Source organism: Drosophila subpulchrella, unplaced genomic scaffold, assembly GCF_014743375.2.
Source record: "Drosophila subpulchrella strain 33 F10 #4 breed RU33 unplaced genomic scaffold, RU_Dsub_v1.1 Primary Assembly Seq354, whole genome shotgun sequence".
In the NCBI taxonomy this organism is placed as follows: domain Eukaryota; kingdom Metazoa; phylum Arthropoda; class Insecta; order Diptera; family Drosophilidae; genus Drosophila; species Drosophila subpulchrella.
This window is the reverse complement of record NW_023665577.1, coordinates 1196862-1216475: the sequence shown is the minus strand read 5'-3', so window position 1 is coordinate 1216475 and position 19614 is coordinate 1196862.

Here is a 19614-nt window from a genome sequence, read left to right as displayed (position 1 = left end):
CAAAATTTAATATTCAATTGAATTACACTAGAAATCGACTAACGCACTTTTATTCATAAGTAAGTGATAAAATAAAAATTTTAATAATAAAAGAAAACGCAAGAAAAAAACACACAAACATTTGTAGGTATGCATATGCAGCATTTATTTTCGAGTTCATTAGTTTTCAACGAAATGAATGTTATTTTGGGAGCACTGCAGGAACTTTCACCCGTTAAGTTCATTTTTTTTATCCAACTGCCAAAAGTCATAACCACACCAGATAGAAAAGAAATACATAATGGTCGATCTAAAAGTGTTCTTATTATCCCGTCTCTAAGTGGTGTGATTTGGGGCGAAAACATGGCCACAAAAACGCAAAGTAAAATGGAATCTGTAAAAAAGAGCAAACGGTAATTATTTAATGAGTGGCAGTCCCTCGGCCGCCCTTTTGAATTCCGTTTCTTGAGAACGGTTACCAAAATTTCAGGCGACAGGACCAGCTGGCAACACGGTGGTTAAATCCGGCATATGGCACGTGAGACTCCATTTAATTTTCATAATTTTCGGCCAAAACACGCAATTTGGTTTGTGTTAACACTCGAGCTGGGATGTCTTGCCTATTCCGCTTGGCTATTGCTATTGATTAAATCGGCTTAAAGCTTTGACTAATGATGACAGAAGATTTGGCTGGAGAACATGAGGCGGCAGAGCGCATAATTCGTTGGTGGAAGCTGCCGAGTCATGGGGCAACTGTTTCGGTGTCGAAATGACCTGCATCAAATGTTTCGCCATGAGAAATCTCCAGTCATTTGTATTCGGGGGATTTGCCGGCAATTTGTGAGACGCGACTTTAATTCGCTTAATAAATATTTGCTTAGTTTCTGGCTCGCTCAGGTTTGGTCAGTGGAGGTATGGAAAAGGCGAAATCTTCTTATCCTCAAACACAATGGACAATTGTCAATTGCAGGACATTCCCTGGCTTTTGGGGGTGCGACACTTGAGACCTCTGGGCGACGATAAATCATTCCTAGAGCGTGACACTGAAAGAAAATTACCTAAAAACTGATTTTAATAAATAGATTTTCAATAAGATAATGTTTGCATTAAGAATCATCTTATTACACACACAAAATTGTAAATAACAATTCAATATTCCCATGGTAATTTTTTTTATCATATATATTATGGAATAATGTAAATTTGATATATGTAAATGGTACTTCTTCGACCCCTTATTTTTGAAAATTTTGTCAAATCGATGAAGAAAGAAAATAACAAGATGGTGACCAAAATTACAATGGGTAAAGGGGAGAAAGCAAAATTTAAAACTCCATAAATTAGAATTAGAGACCAAACCCGATTAAAAATAAGACAAGTAGAAGTTGAAAAATTTTTTGAATTATTATTTCTAGTAGAAACATAGACTTTATAACCTTTTTTCTAAGTAGCTATGGCTGCCTACCCCTGTGGATTTAGTTTTAACTTTAAGCAAGCAGTTTGTAAATAAATAAATAAATAAATAAAGTTTTTTCTCCGTGCAGGATGACGACGAAACCGTCAGCGGCAGGAAGTGCCAGGATATGCGGCCAGGAGGCAGTGCAGCTTTTCTTTCTGGCCGTTGATGGACATCTTGGGGCCAGGGACCTCTGTCGAAAGTCCTCCCTTCCTCCCAGGGATAATGATGCGCAAATCGCTGGCAGTCATCGCAGGCTCATCCTCCGGATCCGCTCCGTTCTGGCCTGCTTTGTTTCATGTTGTGGTGGCTTGCTTTTAGTTGCCTCTATTATCCTTAATGCGAGTCACTTTGTTAGAAACGTCAGTGGGCCTGCAAGCGCCATTATCGTCATCGTGCTGGCTGGCGAAAAATATGAATCGGAAAATGTGCAGACACGCCGCCTGCCCGCCGAAAATGCACGGGAATAAAGATAAAACATGACAGGCGGTTCACATCCAGTCATTTATAATAGGGCCAATATGACCGCGCCCCTTTCCTCTGCGGCAGTTTATCATCCCGTGGCTCGGGATCTGGGGCTGTACTGGGAAAATCCCTCGCCGTTGCGGATGAGAAACCACCTCAGCAGGCTCGAAACCTAATGAAATAATTGTTGCGAGCTATTTACAAGCATCTAATTCCGATTCGATGGCGAGCCAATAAAAATATGCCATAATTATCCAGAACCCTGGCTCTGGCCAAGATAAACCAGTCCTAGACGGCACAGGCTGCAATGTTAATGACATAATTTAAAAAGCATTTCATTAATAGCCGATGTCGGGGGCCCAGGGGTCTGCGAGGCAATTAAAATGTGCACAAAGAAAGCTTGTTCGAGGCCGGATTGGAAATTCAGATGCTGGCCAGCCCAGAATGTTAATGGTAATTAAAACTGATTCGCATCGAATATGGGTGAGTAAGTTGGAGAGCTCTTGTAAAGATAACAAAAGGGAGGAAAATTGAATTTAAATGTCCTCGTTGAATGCTTCCCTTGGAATTCATTTTCAACTACAGGCCATTTATACTTACTTTCCTATTCTACTTATAAGGTTTGGAACCTAATTTTACTGATTTTATAAGGATGTATAATTTAAATCGCTCGCCATTTTAAAATGAAATAGTTTTCCAAGGTTCCAAGGCTTTCGCAGATTTTTCTATCTGCCAACTCCGCTTATCTCGAACTTTGGCATCGTCTCCGCGGCTACTGAAATATGTTTTGGCTATGCAACCCCCGATGTCCTGGCCATGTCAAATCATTTGTATATAATTCACATCCTTTTGGTATTCGGCCTTTGTACCCAGTGGAGTGATTTATGGGCTGCTCTTCTTTCTGCCATGTTTGGAAATCTTTCTGTGTAAATACGCCAGCAGCGGGACACATTCCAAATTGGTCCGTGCAAATTGTTTGCCTCAGCACTATTATCCTTTTCGCAGGATGTCGCTGCTGCTCGCTTTTTAGATAATTGCTGACTTCCAGCATTTCGGCTGGTGAGTTATTCGATTTCGATACGAAAATTTGATATTCCGACCACATGCTGTGATTAAATTGTGGATGCCAGCTCCTTCTGCCCCAAGTCACTGCTCCAGGAGCTTGTTTTGTAATTGAAAATAGTTTTTGGCACTGATGAGGGTGCACAACTTTGTCCAGGGGCGTGACTAAGATTGCAATTGTTGATTACAATTTCCGAGCTCTAAGGATACAAGTTTGCTTAAGCAAAATAACATTATCTGCGTGTCAGTACTTATTGGCCCCTATGAAAATAGTGAAACCAAATTTAAGGCCTTATGACACTTGCTTTATTTTTGCCTAGCTGTTTGGATTTCTTTAAAAAAGTCATGGTAGCCTAAGCATGATTTATTATACAGATTCTAAAATTTCGACATTTGAAAATAAATCCAGTCAGTTAACAAAAAATAAAGTGTCTTAAGGCCTTTATCAATAATGTTCAACACAGAAAATTATTCGTTTGGGAAGTATACCTGTACTAAAGCATATTTTAAAGCCATAATCCTTTTTAAAGAAACAATTACTTTATAAAATCATAGATAAATTATAATATTTGGTTGTACCTTTTAAACTTCTATATCTACAACTATACCGTCCATCTCCATTCGCTCTGTATGAATTCCTAAATTGAATTTTCCACTTTTAGCTCAGCCCCCTGCTTATTATTGCAGCACCGCCTGCTGTGCAATTTATCATAACAAATGCTTGCAAATTTCAGAAACTAAAACCAACGCTTTACGCAACACTTGAGCATGCAAATTTAGTAAATTGGAAATCGAGTCGCCGCATTTCGAAACCGCAAAACCCATCGCCCGATAAGTTTTCCCCGAGTAACGATACACAAACGGAGGTGGGTGGGACTTGGTCCAGTCTCGATTTCAGTCTGGGTTCCTGGTCAGGCCAAAAACTTCAAGACGGGCATGTGCATTTGTCATAAATTAGAAACTGTAACTTCCAGTGCTCGCTTTTTGCAACCGGTCCACCCAGCACTTAAATTTATTGCAAATAACTCTTTCCCTCCATAACTTTTTTCGGGGGACATTTTATGCTCCGCAGTGCTTGGCTTTGGGTTAATTTTTTAGCTAAGCAAACTAATCAACGCCCACAGTTTGCAATCCAGAAGGTCGTTTCTGGGATGAGGCAATAGCCAAAGGCTAAATGAAGTGTGTAAAATTCGAGCGGAGACCCCTTTCAATTATATCTCTATTTTTGTGTGTGCTCACTCAAAAGTAAACACCAACTTGGCTACAATGAAACCCAAGCCGGCCAGTGCATATAAATCTTGGCCTAAGTGTTGTGGTCATTTAGCAAATGTCCAGCGATGTCCGGCATGCAAATTTGTATGTGTCCTTCTGGGGTTGGGGCTGCAAAGTAAGTTCGCTCCCTTATCGGGTCTGAAGATGGGGGTCCTGCCTGTGATTTATAAAATGTATTAATTAAAATGTCCCGAGACGAGATTGTAGAAATTAGTGTAGAACTCCAGAGTGTAATGGTGAGTTAAATGGACTATGAAAAAAAGAGGAAAATTTGCTTGGTTTTTTTGGTTTTCATAACCGTGGACTGAGTAATTAGTTAAATCTCTATACGACAAGTTGACAGAGATATTATCTAAATGCTTGCTATGTAGTATTCCAAAAATTATAAAGAATTGTATATTAAACATATTTCTCTATCAAGACTTTGAAACAAATTAAACAAAGGACGAAAAAATTGTTAGACATTCTCCCTCACATTCTCCATTCAAATCTCATTCCCATTTTTCTTCTCAGCTTCTCCTTCTCAACGCTAACATAAACACATAAGTGGTAGTCCTGTCAAAGTCAAAAATAAACGCAGCGACAATAATGATTTATGTGAGCCGAGTCGAAAAGGAAAGATCCTGATTCTGTGAAAGGAAGCCAAGGATTCGGGCATTTTTGGGGATGACGACTAGGGAATGGGTATATCCAAGACATATGAAATTCTGGAGATATGCTAAAGTGTGTCGTTGGAGTTGGAAAAGCGCGACAAATGCGAATATAATTTGTGAGACAGAAGGACAAATAATACAATATTTTTCCTTGGAGAATCATATTTCTTTAATTATTTAACAGGAATGAAGTCATAAATCTTGGTATATAATAATTTACTTGGTTGTAATTAAAGCATTATGATTTGCAACCCGTACAGAAAATTGTCTTTGACGAGTCATCTTCAATAGTTTATTTTCTCTTGAGTATTCACGGTCTTTACAAAGTTTTTGGCAAGTTGGAAAAAGTTGGCCCGCCTGGTGTGAAATTGGCAATAACGTTAGCAATAAAACGATTTACAGATATTGACCCTTCAAGGATTTGAAATGTTGAGGGAAGTGAGGATATTTTAATGCACGTTATAAATGTACCAACTTTAAGTATCTTAAGTTGAAAACTGGCATGCGAGTTTGTACGTGTTATATGTTTGACGCTGAAACTGTGCAATTAAAAATAGCTTTAAAAAAATTGTACATTACATTTCTATCAATAAGCTAAAAAAGCCTTCTATTTAAAAAAATGTTTACCTAATGTTTGCAAAATTTGGAAAAGTATATTCATAATTTGTACGCCAATACAATAGCTAATTTTCTTTAATCAATATTCAATCAGTAAAATTCAAGTCCATTCCCAAAAATCTTTAAGTTTCCAACAATTTAAGGCACTTAATTGATTTTACAACCTTCGGCAAAAAGTGCCAGGACCATTACCGAATTTGAATTTGCACAGCAGACCCAATCGCTCGACCCTCCGTCCCTTTTGCTCGATGCCGTGCCAGTTCATAAGCCACAGAAATGCAAAACCGCCATAATAAAGGATAATGTCGGCGCATATTAAACAAATGACTTCCGTTCGTCTAGCTCTTGGCAACCCAACTACCCCCCACATCGTTTACCCAGGGAAAACAAGCGAAAGGATATTGAAATGAGCTGGTGGCTCGGGAAAATGCAAATTCATGCCGAGCGGGAAATGACGTGTGCAAAATTTCACAGGATGATGATGGGGCAAATAACCCTTCACTTGAAGTGCTTAATTAAAAACTTTGCCACTTTTAAAAGCGAATTAAAGGAGGACAGGAAGTGGCATTTTTTTTGGCAAATCTCCGTTTTGACCTGTTGCCCCACAAACCGCCGAGGTTCTCACAGTAATTCCCACCGATCTTCCCCCAGCCCCCCGCCGCACGTTAATTACGCGAAGAGAGTCTGACCAGGCCTAATCGCTGTTTAAGTACACGGTAGTGGTCGCGGCTTAAACGCGAATTACGCCCAATGCCTCGACTTGCGGAGCGGTGGACTCATGACCATTTAATGTAAACAATAATTAAAAGCCATGCCGGAGAAAAGACTCTGCAGCCGGTGCCGCTTGCAGAGACACCGGGCTTCCCCGCCCCGCTCCCCTCGGATTTTATGGCTTAATAGCTGCGAAGTGCAAGGCTTGATTATAGTGCTGGCTGGCCGGCAGTAGGAGTACTGCGGGTCTAAGCCATCGCCATCGGTCGGTGCCATATTAGTCACGGCAGCGGAACGGCCGCCGATGTCTAGGTGGGCTGCCCAGCTGGGAGGAAAGCCCAAGAAGAACCTATATGGAAGGGATTAGTTGCATTCGGTCGAGGAAGAGTACAGAGGACAAGACTTAAGATACCCTCTCCCATTCCGATAAGCTCAGCTGTATTTTGAATAATTGCCTAATAATTTAAAAAGCTTAATAAATGTATGTTCTAAAACAGTTATGAACTGACATCTTATTAAAACGTATCATCTTGTATAAATACCTCGAAGTATTATAAAATTTATTTAGCCATACGATGGAATTCGGGATAATAACACAAAAGTTTGGAATTTCATAAACCAATAATACATTTATTTAATCAAAGTCTGTATGATTTTCTTTTATTCTAATTGAATTTAACCCGGCTTAAGATTTGGATAGATAAAATTTATTTTATTAGTAAAGGTAGGCCCGATAAAAATATATTAAATGTTTTTCTACAATTTCACTAATAAGAAATATGATAAATATTTAAAAAATAAATACATGTGTAGGTATTTAGTTGTTTCACAATTTCTTACTTTTAAAATCACAACTTTCCTGAACAGTCATCGCAGGAAAAATGAAAGTAGCCTTTGTAAGGGCATGAAAAGTAGCTTGGTAATGTAATCATTACAAAGTCTGCAAACTTTATCTTAACTAGATCTTATATAGACTGAATTCTTTTTTCGTTTGGCAAAGCTCAATTCTTAGAAAAATTATCTATCCAGGTGTACACTCTTTTGACACATTTAAGAATTCGACGAAAAAGGACGAAGGCCTTTAATACAAAAAGATGAAATGATAGTGTGATTACAAAGTATCTAAGCAATTATTATATTAAAGAACTCTTCCACTTACAACCGACATAGCTGGTTTTTCCCTCTGACACGGCGATATCAATGTCAACTTTGTTGTTTGCCATTTACATTGCACATTTCCCGGGTCCGTGCTTTTTCTGCAAGTTCGTTATTAAATCACCCCGTTCAACTTGAACTTGCTGTTTTTGTTGCACCAGTGCTAGGGGCGTGGCTCCCCTTTTTCGAGACTTGCGCAGCCCAAAATTTCTCCTCCACTCAGGGAGGTGACGTCTATGCAGATTTTGCAGACGCTGCAAGGACGCTCGTCATCCAAATGTTCGCTCTGGGCAACGCCCACCGGGACACAAATTGCTCGTGTTGCTCCGCTTCGGGGGTTGAATTGCGATTTATTTAGAAAATTGCATTTCTGACATTGCACTGGCTGATGGAGGGATTTTGTCCATGTGCTTATAAATTTTCTTTTTCTTGCAAATTGGCAGTTATTTTCATTCGCACAGATGTTTTAACTTAATTGTATTAATTTGCCTGAATGCCTTTATTTCACTTATTTTGGTTGCTTTAACCTATCCTTGATCCTTACAGAACCTAAAACAATTTACACTTCGTTTTCCAACACTTGGTAGTAAAAAACCGTCACAAACAGACTTCCAATACCCAAAAAGCCAAGACCTGGATACGTGTATTTTATTATCTTGCAGCACCCCTTTTCCCCTGTTTCTGGCCAAGTTAAGCATTTATCAAAACTACTCCGTGTACGTGCCCTGCTCCCAGCAGATACGGATGTGGATAAGGCGGTCGCATCTCTGACGTCTGGAGAAGGAGCCAAGGCTGCCGGTTATGGAGACCACCGCAAAAGTACGAGTACTAGTATTTTTCAGACGAAAATATTTTTGCATAAATTATAATAACAGTGGCAGAACAAGAGGCACAACAATGAACAAGATGTCTACCAGAAACGGCGACCAGCAAACACATTCTTGGCATATAATTTAGTGTCGCTTATGAAGTAAACTTATCTAAGCGGAAATAAAAAGGCTCACAGTGTATTTTGTAATGCACTGAAAAAGGTTTTTAGTTTTTAAGGTCATGGGTTCAGTTCTGAAATAAACAGCCATCTCGATGAAAGGATAGAAAATAATAAGCCATAAATAACTTCCATCAATTAAATTAAAAAAGCTTCAAAGACATAAATATTAAATATAAAAGTATGCAAAAGAATGAGCTGTTCACTATAAAATTAAATGTATTTGGCCTAAAAACTTTTTGAACTTATACATTTTTTTAAATAATTCAGAGGAGTAATTATTTTAAAATCCCACCCAACTTATTTCCAAACAAATTTCGGTAAGATTAAATAAGATTTATGTATAGCACCCGTATATATCTGTTATGTGTACTACGTAACTAATAATTATTTTACTTGATTCAGAAATGTTTTCAGTTTGTTTTGGTTTTTCTCCAAGTGTGAAAGTTATACCGAGTGGGTGAGGCGTTCGGAACAGGTTGTTGTGAGCCCTACTCAAACACACATGCAGCGCATAAATTTTCGCGTTGCGGCTAAAAAAGTATCTCAAGTATTTGAACACCAACAAGGGATAGCCAGAAAGAGAAGGAAATATTGTGGAGGAGAGAGAAAGGGCAATGGCGTTGAAATTTAAATTCCTAAGAAAGTCGTAAATTATTTTTAGTGGTTTATCAAGTCAAGGTACATTGTGTCTGTGAAAGCAGTTATCCAAAACTTATGTGGGAGAAGATGGCGCAGTATTTATAGGGAGGAAGAAGGAGACATCTGAGACCCTGGGGAAGAGTTCGCCAGTTAATTGCCTCGAATAACTCATTACAGCTTCCGCTGCGACCTCAGGGCGCTCACATTCTATGCAGTTCCTTGACAAATGATCTAGCCACCAATCAAGGGGCCCAGAATCCCCTGCACGAGCCCCCTTCAAATCTCCTCTGAATCTCGGGCGCCTTTCATTCATCAAGAATCACAGGTAAATTGCAAGTTTTACACTGCACAGAGAAAAACGATCGAGTTTAGCTACATCATAGATCATTTTAAATGAAATTATAAAATATTTTTGTTTCGAAGTGCCAAAGAATTTCTGTTCTGAAAAACTTTAAGTATGTGAAAAAACATATATTATTTTTACGTTACTTACAATATTATGGTATGCCACATTTACCCTTAAAATATTTATATATTTATAATTTTTCTGTATAAATGTATGTTTTTATTGGTTTTTATTATTTATTTTTAAGTTTATAAGTATAAAAACTAATAATTGTTTTCTCTGCAGTTACTGTACAAATATTGTGAGGTGCTGGCTAGTAATTAAGGCGACAAACACTCGGATTGGGGCGTGGCCGGCCATCTGGCATGTGCGATGATGTATGGCCTGCATTTAGGCGCTTCGGCGGTGATTGCTACCAAGCAAAGAAGGCTGAAGACCAACTTCCAACTGAACTGCAAAGCTGCAAACTGCAGGCGCCGAGATGAAAGACATATTTCTGTGATTTATTTCACTGCAGGCGCTACTGTCGTCTGAAAGTTGGCCAGCGAGGGGCGGCCTTAATGTGAATGGATTGCCTTGTCTACGATTCCTTCAGCTGGTAATCTTTATAGCTGAATATGCGTACAATAAACACATGGGGCGTATGTGCAATGTTGGTTAAGCAAGATGTCGTGGCATTCCAGGATTAGTAATAATTATCTACAAAATTCTCCAACTCATAAAACAACTAAATTAAAAATGGAGATGTTTAAATTTATTTCAACTATCGGTTACCTCTACATGCAATAAACAAAGAAATCTAACAATAATTATTTTCTAACTATAATTTATTTTATTAAATTATTTTTTATTATTTAAGATCATAAAAGATATTATTAAATATAATAAAAAACAAAAGACAAGATATTCAAATTTTTGGAATTATTGAAAAACCTTTATTTTTAATGTAATTCAGTTCTTATTATTCAGGGGACACAGAATCTGCAACAAAGACCGAAAAACCGATAAAGATACCTAATTTTAAAAAAATATCTGAAACAGGAGTACCCCAAAGTAAGTTAAACATCACACAACGGCAAATTGATTTAAATTCAATGACACATTAAGTGGCGCTCTAAAGACGCTCATTTAAATCACTCGCCCAACTCATCCTCCGCTCAGAATGAGACCCCCGAAGAGTCGAATCGAGGGTCTCGACAGACAGACTGGCAGTCGGACGGGTTCCTTGGTTCTTGGGGCCCTGGCGAACTGTTTAACATAATCCTGGCCCCGTAAGGGCTGACAAAATGCGTCGGCAATTTGTTTATTGGCGCTGGCTCGTCTTTTGTCGGCAGTGAACATGCCACAAACTACGCGCTGCAAATAAATCACCAAAAATATTTCAACTACACTCGCTCCTTAGAAGTTTCACTGAGAAAAATTTGGCAAGGCAATTTCGAAATTAAATGGATTGAATGAAAACGTTTTTAGCAGCTTGTCCCGAAAAAATAATAATAGTTTCTATTGCAAATCAGAGGATATATTGCATTGAATATATACCCTATAGATCCAGCTTCCAAAATTTAGAAGCTTAAAATTTATCAAATAAATCATTTTTCCGTAAGATAGGATACGAACTTCAAGTATTTCTTATACATACAACAACATCAACCAAATGTAATGTTGTTTAAAAAATATGTGATTAGATTGATACAATAAAAATTAATAGAATCTGCCACCTAGGCTTATTTAACTACAGCCAGAGTCGAAGTCCAGTTTAACATTGTACGCTAATCCCAAATTGTTAAATAAAATAAATTTAATAGAATATTTTTCTGCGTGGATTTGGCTGGAACTGTAGATTGGTATATTGATGGTGGGGTCGGTGGCGGGGTCGCTGCCCACACTGCCGGCATATGTTTCCCTGTTCCTTGGCCTGTCGGAAGTTTGCAATGTTTCAGCAGGAAGCCCTTGATTGTTTGTGTGACTTGTTTGCTTGTCGGCGACTTCTCTATATATTTCTGTGGGTTCTGTCTACTGTTATTTTGACTTCAGCCTGACACTTTGACTTTGCCATTGAAAGACATGCATTGTATCGCATTGTGAGTGAATTGAGCTAATTCATTTGTCAAGTGCTCTGTGAATCATCGGTGCAGAATGTCAATGAACTCAGATGACGGGGTCCATCTTTAATGGTCAACTCTGTAAGTAACTGTACAAAATATAAGGCTGAGCTGTGAAATCGCCGTTTAATGTGAATTCTTTCTATTTTCATCCTACATTTGTCATACCTTGGAAAGCGAATAAATCAGCGTGAAATTCTTTTGCTGGTAAAAGGTAGCAACGGAATTTGTTCGGCATTGTTTGGATTTCCCGGCGTTTTTATTTAGATTACATCAACCTTGTGTCATAGTAACTTTTGCCTGGTAACATATGCCTCATAAATTATAAAGTACAGAAAGCGGGAACATTTTTAAGCCAAGTGCAAAAAATAATGGTTGAAAATAAGTGTGTAGAATTAACTGAGGCGATGAGGTTGTGCCTTGGGTAATGGTATATACATTTTAATTAGTGCCAAGAAAGTATAAGCACCACAAACTCAAAGAGTATTTGTTACTCACTGGTTCACCTCTTTAACTTTGACCTACATATCTGTGCCAGGATTAATGCTTCAGCCATTTTTCCAACTCACAAAATCTGATCAAATTAAAGGTACGATTCCGGCCATCCGTCATAAAGGACTTGGAGTACGGTTGTCTGTGTTCCGGGGATTAAGATGCGTGTAGCATGGGGCTTAATGACCATAATGACCAACAGGAAGGCCATCATGTGGGCCAGGACATCGCAGGAATCCTCTGCTTCTGCTGCTGATGATGATGATGATGCGCAGATTGCCCCAAACGCAGAGATGGGGCAACACATGATGTGGCTGAAAAATTGTACAAATTACTTCAACCGCAACTACGGCGAATTGCTTGCGCCAGAACGGAATGGACTTCCAGGACAAACTCATCCTGTTTGCTTAGGCCCAGCGAGAATGGGGGGTTGCAACCCCCGTTTTTATTAATGATTCAGAATTTTATGTTGCACGTATTTATCACATTTGAGGAGGTTGCAAACACACACACACACACATAGCAAACATCCAGCGGCGACAGGTATTTTGTAAGCTGAAAACTTGACAGACTTGTTTCTGATCCTTTTTTTAGCTGGCTGTTGTTATGACAAGGACAAGGGAGGAAGCGGCTCGGGCGACATGTTTTGCAGTTTTCCGGTTGACCGCAACAAAAGACAGCCTGTCACGCCGCCCCCCTCGACCCATCCCCTCGCCGCCCCTTTGTGCATATATCTTGTAACAGCAGCAACAATGGCAGCACCCCGGGGTCCAAAAACAACTTTTGTCAACACACAAACACCCCTCCTGCCACCGTGTCTGTGTGTTTGTGCTGGGTGTCAATTGTAACGTAGTCAAAAGGTCGACTTAAGTGACTTTATTAAGCGGTTTAAAAAGGGGCAGGTTACACACACACACATGTCTGTAAGGAAACCTGACATGAGTCTGCCAGGGAATCCTCCAAGCCAAATATGGGATCCGCTTCTGTAGAGGGCAACTTTACCGACCGGATTAGAAGGGAATTAAATGGTATATTTCGTGGAGCATTAAGCAAATTAGTGTAAAATTTTCCATCTGAATACTAGATTATGAGGGAATTATGTAATGTATTTCATGGACTATTTCCCTTTTGGGTTATAAATTTCATAACCAAATGTGCTAAATGTTCTATATTTATTAGGACGAGCAATGTCTTTAAAGAGGTATTCGCAATGATTTTTTAACTTGAGAAAAGAAACGGGGAATTTTCAAGAATGATCACAATATTATTCGAAATAGGATAGCGGAATGAAATAGATGTAATTTTAATTTTGAGAGACAACTGAAATGGTTATCACTCTGAGTTATAAGACTAAACGGTTTTTCCAATTTATTTTATGGTTTTTTTTTTTTTGGATATGATCTTTTTTGTATAAATCATATTATATATGAAGGACTGAAGTCTATTAAAATGTGGAATGTTTGGTGATTCCTTTGTGCAAAAATAGCTCCAAAAAGGGCCAAATGATTACTAACTGTTTTGGCATTTTTGATCGAATACCACTCTGGGGTCCCCATCAAGGCCGTCGTCTGGGTCCAAAGGGTAAACAATGACATTAAGAGTGTCGTGCGTGTCGGAAGAGATCAAAGCCCGATCGAGTTCGGTTCAAAGCTCGACAATGTTCTGCCCCGGTTTCAGTTCCAGTTCCCATTGCGATTGCGGTATCAAGTGTTTGATCATAATCGTACCATCATCGTGATCATCGTGCTGGCAAAATGCTTTCAAAACCGCCGCCAGCAGCTGCTCCCGCGGCCCACTAAAACCAACTCAAGATGGAGGAACTCTATCCAGATCGGTTAGCCCAGTTTGGTCTACGCATAATTAGTGCACTGCGACCGGCTCGGATGCTCATGATTAATTCGGCTTAATTAGAAATGCAGACGATGACGAGTTAAATTAATTCAATAAAAATGCCAAAGGAGCCCGGAGGAGCTTCTATTCCGCGACTGGCACATTTTTGTGCCGGGCCAAAGATCGCAATCTAATAAATTATCATTTGCACTGCAATCGTCAGTGTCCCTCAGCCTTCAATCAAGTTTGGGGGCCTTTGATCAGCTGCCGTGGGCATCAATCGAAGATTCCCGATCCTTGAACTTAAGGGTTCTGTGTATACACCCAAAAAAATTATGATACTTTCGATGAGTCATCTAAATTTGCTAACACTTTTAATTACATTATAATTTAAACCTATATTTAACAACACAATTCCGCTGGAATGGTTAGATCTATTTTTAAAGATGTGACAAAGATCTATATATATATTTTTATAAATATCATATCAATATCGATCTTAATGTTATTTACATATTTTCCAGTGCTCCTCCTTTGGTCTCTTCTTTTTGGCTGATCAAAATTCTGGCCAGGTCGACTGAGTGACAGACGTTTACTTAGTTGTTATCATTCTGCTCGTGTTGATGTTTTATTGGCTTTTTTCCATCCATCTCCTCTTCGAGCGCTCAGTTAGGCATTATTTTTTGGGGCCTGGGTCCGCACATTCCTGAGCTCAGGAGTCTGGGCCTCCGAAAACGTAATACGTCACTTCGAATTTGATGATCCCTTGATGGATTTCTTTGGCTGCCCCAAAACGCCGTTAGCAACCGCAAACCTTTGCTAATCTTTGGGCCAAATATCTGGTAAATATTTGTCTGCCTGCAGACGAAATCGCCGACCAAAAAATGTTTGGCATCCGAATTTAATAGCAGCCCTTGGATTTGCCCTATTTGACTCTAATTGGACCTTTTTAGATCGGGCAAAACGCATTATGATTTATTAAAACAAATCAACAAATACTCGTGAATTGTATTGTTCAGGTATTGCTGCTTGGCTAACTTTACCCCCTCGACTGTTTGGGCTGTGTAATTGCAACACTTTCCACTTCCGTTTCGGAAAACACTTTTTTCAACGTGTCAGGTAATTGAAAGTGGTCAGTCTAGCGGATAGACAGCCAGATATTCAAATGAGCGACACTTTCGCTTTTATTGCATATTGCGACACTAGATCATGGGAAATCGGCCGTTAATTGGATTTGTCAACGACGGACCCACGTATCATCTCAATTAAATTGCGCCAACAATCAATCAGATTATTTATTGTTCCGAGCTGCACAAAAACCCAGATCATAACTCAACACTTCGCACAGTCCTTTTATAAGCATTTTCCCATGTCAATCTGCCACAATCGGCGAATGTATAAGTAAAAGTTTTTTGTCAGCCAACTACCACTCGGTGCCGTGTGTGTGTGCCTTATATTAAGCTATGAATTTTCATGTTATTGCAACTAATTTTCATTTAATGCGTTTGTCGGGCTCTTGGGGACAGTGGCTCAGTCAGAGGGGGTTTGTGTTGTTGGCCAAATAATAAGTCACCGCATATTCCTTAAATATATACAACATATTGGATGCATAATATGTATAATATTATTTGAAGATCTGGTTCGTCTTCAAATCCGTTTTATTTTTTAACAACTCACTAACCATTATCTTTAAAGGACTTAAGAAAATGTGTTGCTTAAATACAGATTAGGTCTTAAATGTAATATTTTTAAAGTCTATATGTTGCCAAATGAGTATTTTTCTGTACGATTTTTTGGTTGGCCAATCATATTTCAGCTATCCCGCTAGCATTTATAAATGAGACATTAACAATAAGATTAGGTACATAGGATACGAGTTATTCAAAGCAAATTACAAAAATGCACATTATTTATTGGTCCTATAAAGGATTTGTTGTTCTTCAATAAAAAAATTATATTATTGAAAAATCTTCTAATATTTTTAAAGAAATTGTACCCCCTCTCAGTCACTTCCCTGGATGTGCACTCAAGTCGCACAATTTTAATTGTGGACCATAAAGTATAGTATCGCATATGCGTATCGTATCTAATGCCCGCTGAAACGGGTTTGCAAAGGAAATCGCTCAGACGTGGACATTAGATTTGCCCGACTCCACTATATACCACAGATTCACACAGTCGATGCCGATCGACGATGTCCGTTGGCCAACGAAAGTGGTTGCACCCGATTCGAGTTCGAGCACCACTTGTCCGCCGTCTGTCACTCAAGACGGCAGCGGTTTCAGCGGCAACATTTGCAGCAGCAATACCAACGGCAGCAACATCAGCAGCAGCAGCAGCAACATCAGCGGCAAAAGCAGCAACGGCAGCCATTCAGTCAAACGCTCATTCATGCATGTCCAGCCTGAAGTCTCGCAGTCCAACGGGGCATAATTCAATTTCCGCTGCTCAACTCGACTCCGCTCCGCTCCAGTGTATCAGTTACCCGTATTGACACTTTGATTTAGTGCTTACATGCAGCGTTTGCCATTTGCTCGCTTATTGATTTATATTTAAAGCTACTGATATATCTATTTGGAGCCCAACTTTGTAGCCGCTCGATTGAGCGATTCAGGCTGCCTTTGGCTGGAAAAGTTTGTCAACTTATGTCAGCCTTCTGAAAGCCTTCAATCGGAAAGGGGATTAAATACCTGTAGAGATGGATGTTCCCAGTGTTCATAAATTTTATGTGAATACACTCCATCGAACTATTTATTCTAAAGCGATTAATATTATTATTATTCTTGAGTTCCACTTAGAACAAAAAGAGTTTTGGAGCGGTGTTCATCAAATTGATGTAAGCATACCACCAAACAATTTAATCACATCGGGAAAATGTGATTAGTATTATTAGGATTCTTGAGTTCCTTTATACTATTTTTGGAAGTATTGCGTAATACTTAGAACAACAATAATATTGGAGCAAAACACTATTAATAACTGAATGTCAGGTAACCCTCGAAGAGCCCATGTTTTAAAGTTCAATAGAAAAACAGAGAATAAATGGTTTCATCAGTCCAGTGTTGAAGAAGAACAACATTGGGTGTAAGATGAAAGAACTGTACGCATCTTCCCAGAAATCTAAATAGTTGCTGCATGCCCACTGATTATACCGCACTTTACAAAGCAACACCTCCGTACCTCTATGATTGACCTATGATTATTGCCTGCGTGCGTATCTAACAGCAACACCAAAAGCACGGCAGCAACACCAAGAGCACGGCAGCAACACCAAGAGCACCGCAGCAACACCAACGAATCCGGCAGCCTCATCGCGTGCAAGGTGTGAGCTCGTGCTCGGGTAATGATGATGATAGCTTTTTGATGCTAATGATAGACAACCGGGCCCCCAGTTCTATGCGCTGGCTGTAATTCCGTTCGGAAGTTGCACAATTGCACACAGCCTGAAAGTGAAATTTTGCTGGCGGAGGGGAGGGAAAATTGTTTGTCTATGTTTGGCGATAATCGTGCAATCAATTAAGGTTAATTGCTATTTAATGCAATCGGTCGGATCTGCATGAGAGCCGCAACACACAACTCGCAGCGATTATGCAAAATCGAAAATGAACAGTTAGTTTTCCGAACTCGCGACGATCGGCGGCAATTTTGGGACCTTCGTGATTAGGGCCAATTTCGATTATCGCCAACAAAATTGCAGTAGCCGCCAATCGATCGGCAGACAAAAAATTTTGATATTCTAATTTCTCCTCGCTGCCGCATTATGATTTCCAATTTGAAGTTATTGGAGCTACTGGCTTTTGCCCGCGGCGGCCTCACATGCAAATTGATCTCCATTTTGCGGCAATTTGGCGCTTCTAACGGTAATGCGTTCGGGCCAAGTTTACTGAATCGGCTCATTGGTAGCTGGAAATGTGTGTTTATCTGTCTGGCGCATTTGCATATACCTAACAAATTGGGGAGACTGGACATGAAATCGCGAAGACGTTCTCAAGGTTAATCGTTGACCGGGGTAGTTTTATTAAAGCATATAATAATTCGGTTGGTTGTTTTCTATCATGGCAAATGTGAAGTGAGATATCATTATGAAAAGGAACTTTAAGAAACACTTTTAGACTTATAATTTTGCAGTTTTTTAATTTAATTTAAATAAAATAACACAAACAAAACCATTTTCTATATAATTTAATAATTTTATCTTTGATTAATCAACAACTATTTTCATTACAAGCCGCAGATGGTTCTAAAAATATTAAAATTGATTACATATCAAAAATTCTCTCACTTATGTGTTAGCTTTATCCATTATACGTAAATAAACAGCCCTTAACGACAACCCTTTTAAAACCCAAATGACAATGACTTTCGAAAAAAGGCAGCGCCTTTAAAGTGCCCACAATTTGATGAGTAATTAATGTCAAAATTTGCGGAGTGCGACCTTATCGACGGGGACATCTATCTCGCATCCCCATATCAACTCGCTCCAGATCTCGGATGATGATACTCGTGCCTAAGTGAAAGCAGCTGTCAGGACGGCAATTAAACTGTCATCAGTTGCACAAAATTTTGAACATTTCGAAATTTTGAAATTTGATTTTAATTGGCCAAAGACAAAGTGCCAAAGAGTGTGGGCAGCTGTCACTGCAATGTGACGAGTGTCAGAACCCTTGGAACCTTTAGAACCCCTAGCACCCTGCTGCTCCGCAAACCGCCAAAACTAATTTCCTTATTGGCGGTTGCGCCATTTTGCCACTTAACGCATCATCACTTTGGCTAATTTGTTGCCATTTGCCGTTGGCCCCGCGAACTGATTGCCTCATCGATCTGCCATGACCTTGGTGGGGCTAATGATGCAGCCGCAACCTGCGGACCACTGATGGAGCTGTAAATTTGCAACACAAATGCAAACAGCGAACAGTAAACGCTCGGCGATTGCAATCAGCGGCGCCGCATCTCTATCACATGGCATCTGGCAGAGAAACTTGCATCATTACCGATGACTCGGATTGGGGTTCGTTGCAGCATCCTGGACTTGCCGCGTTTTACGCGCTTCAATGATTTGCTTGTGGTCTCTGCCTCTGGATCCCAGTTCGTATTTCAGCCGCGGACCCGATCTGCCCGATTAAACGTATGCAACTCTTAACCTTCGTTTAAATCTGCTCTGATTGACAACATCAATCGCCGCAACGGAGCAGCAAAACGTTGCAAGATCAATATGCAGATGCAGATACAAGTTCAGATGCAGATACACAGCCGTTTCTGCTGCATCGGTTGTCATTGTTGTAACTAAATTTGTTTTGCGGTTCGGCAAGTGTTTATATGTTTTTTTATTTAACTTTTTTCACAATTGTGTACATGGGAAAATATGAGCCAAATTGTAAGGAGTATTTAAATGTGTATTTCATAAATGGTTTTAATGCAACACATAATTTTCACTTTATCTTCCATGCTGATAAAGTTAATATTCCAGTTAATATTATAAAAAAAAAATTTTGCAATAACTTCGTATATATTATAGTTTCAACTATAATTATTTGTGCTTTTTATTTTAAAGTTAGAGTTTAAAAGACAGAGAACCATAAAAAAAAGGGATTCAATGAAATCCTGGTTACAATTAATTTTAATAATTTATTGATTTTCGCTGCGCGAGAAGCTTAGTAAAATATGGAGGCCTGTCTTTTGATTGATATATAATAAACTATTTTTCCTATAATTTCGAGATTACAACTCACAGCGAATAGGAAACTTTCCATTAGCATTTACCACGGCGTTCAACATACAATTTCAGCACGTTTAAGCACACTTAATTACCAGAACCACCCAGAAGCGGCTACCGTCGATGCCTA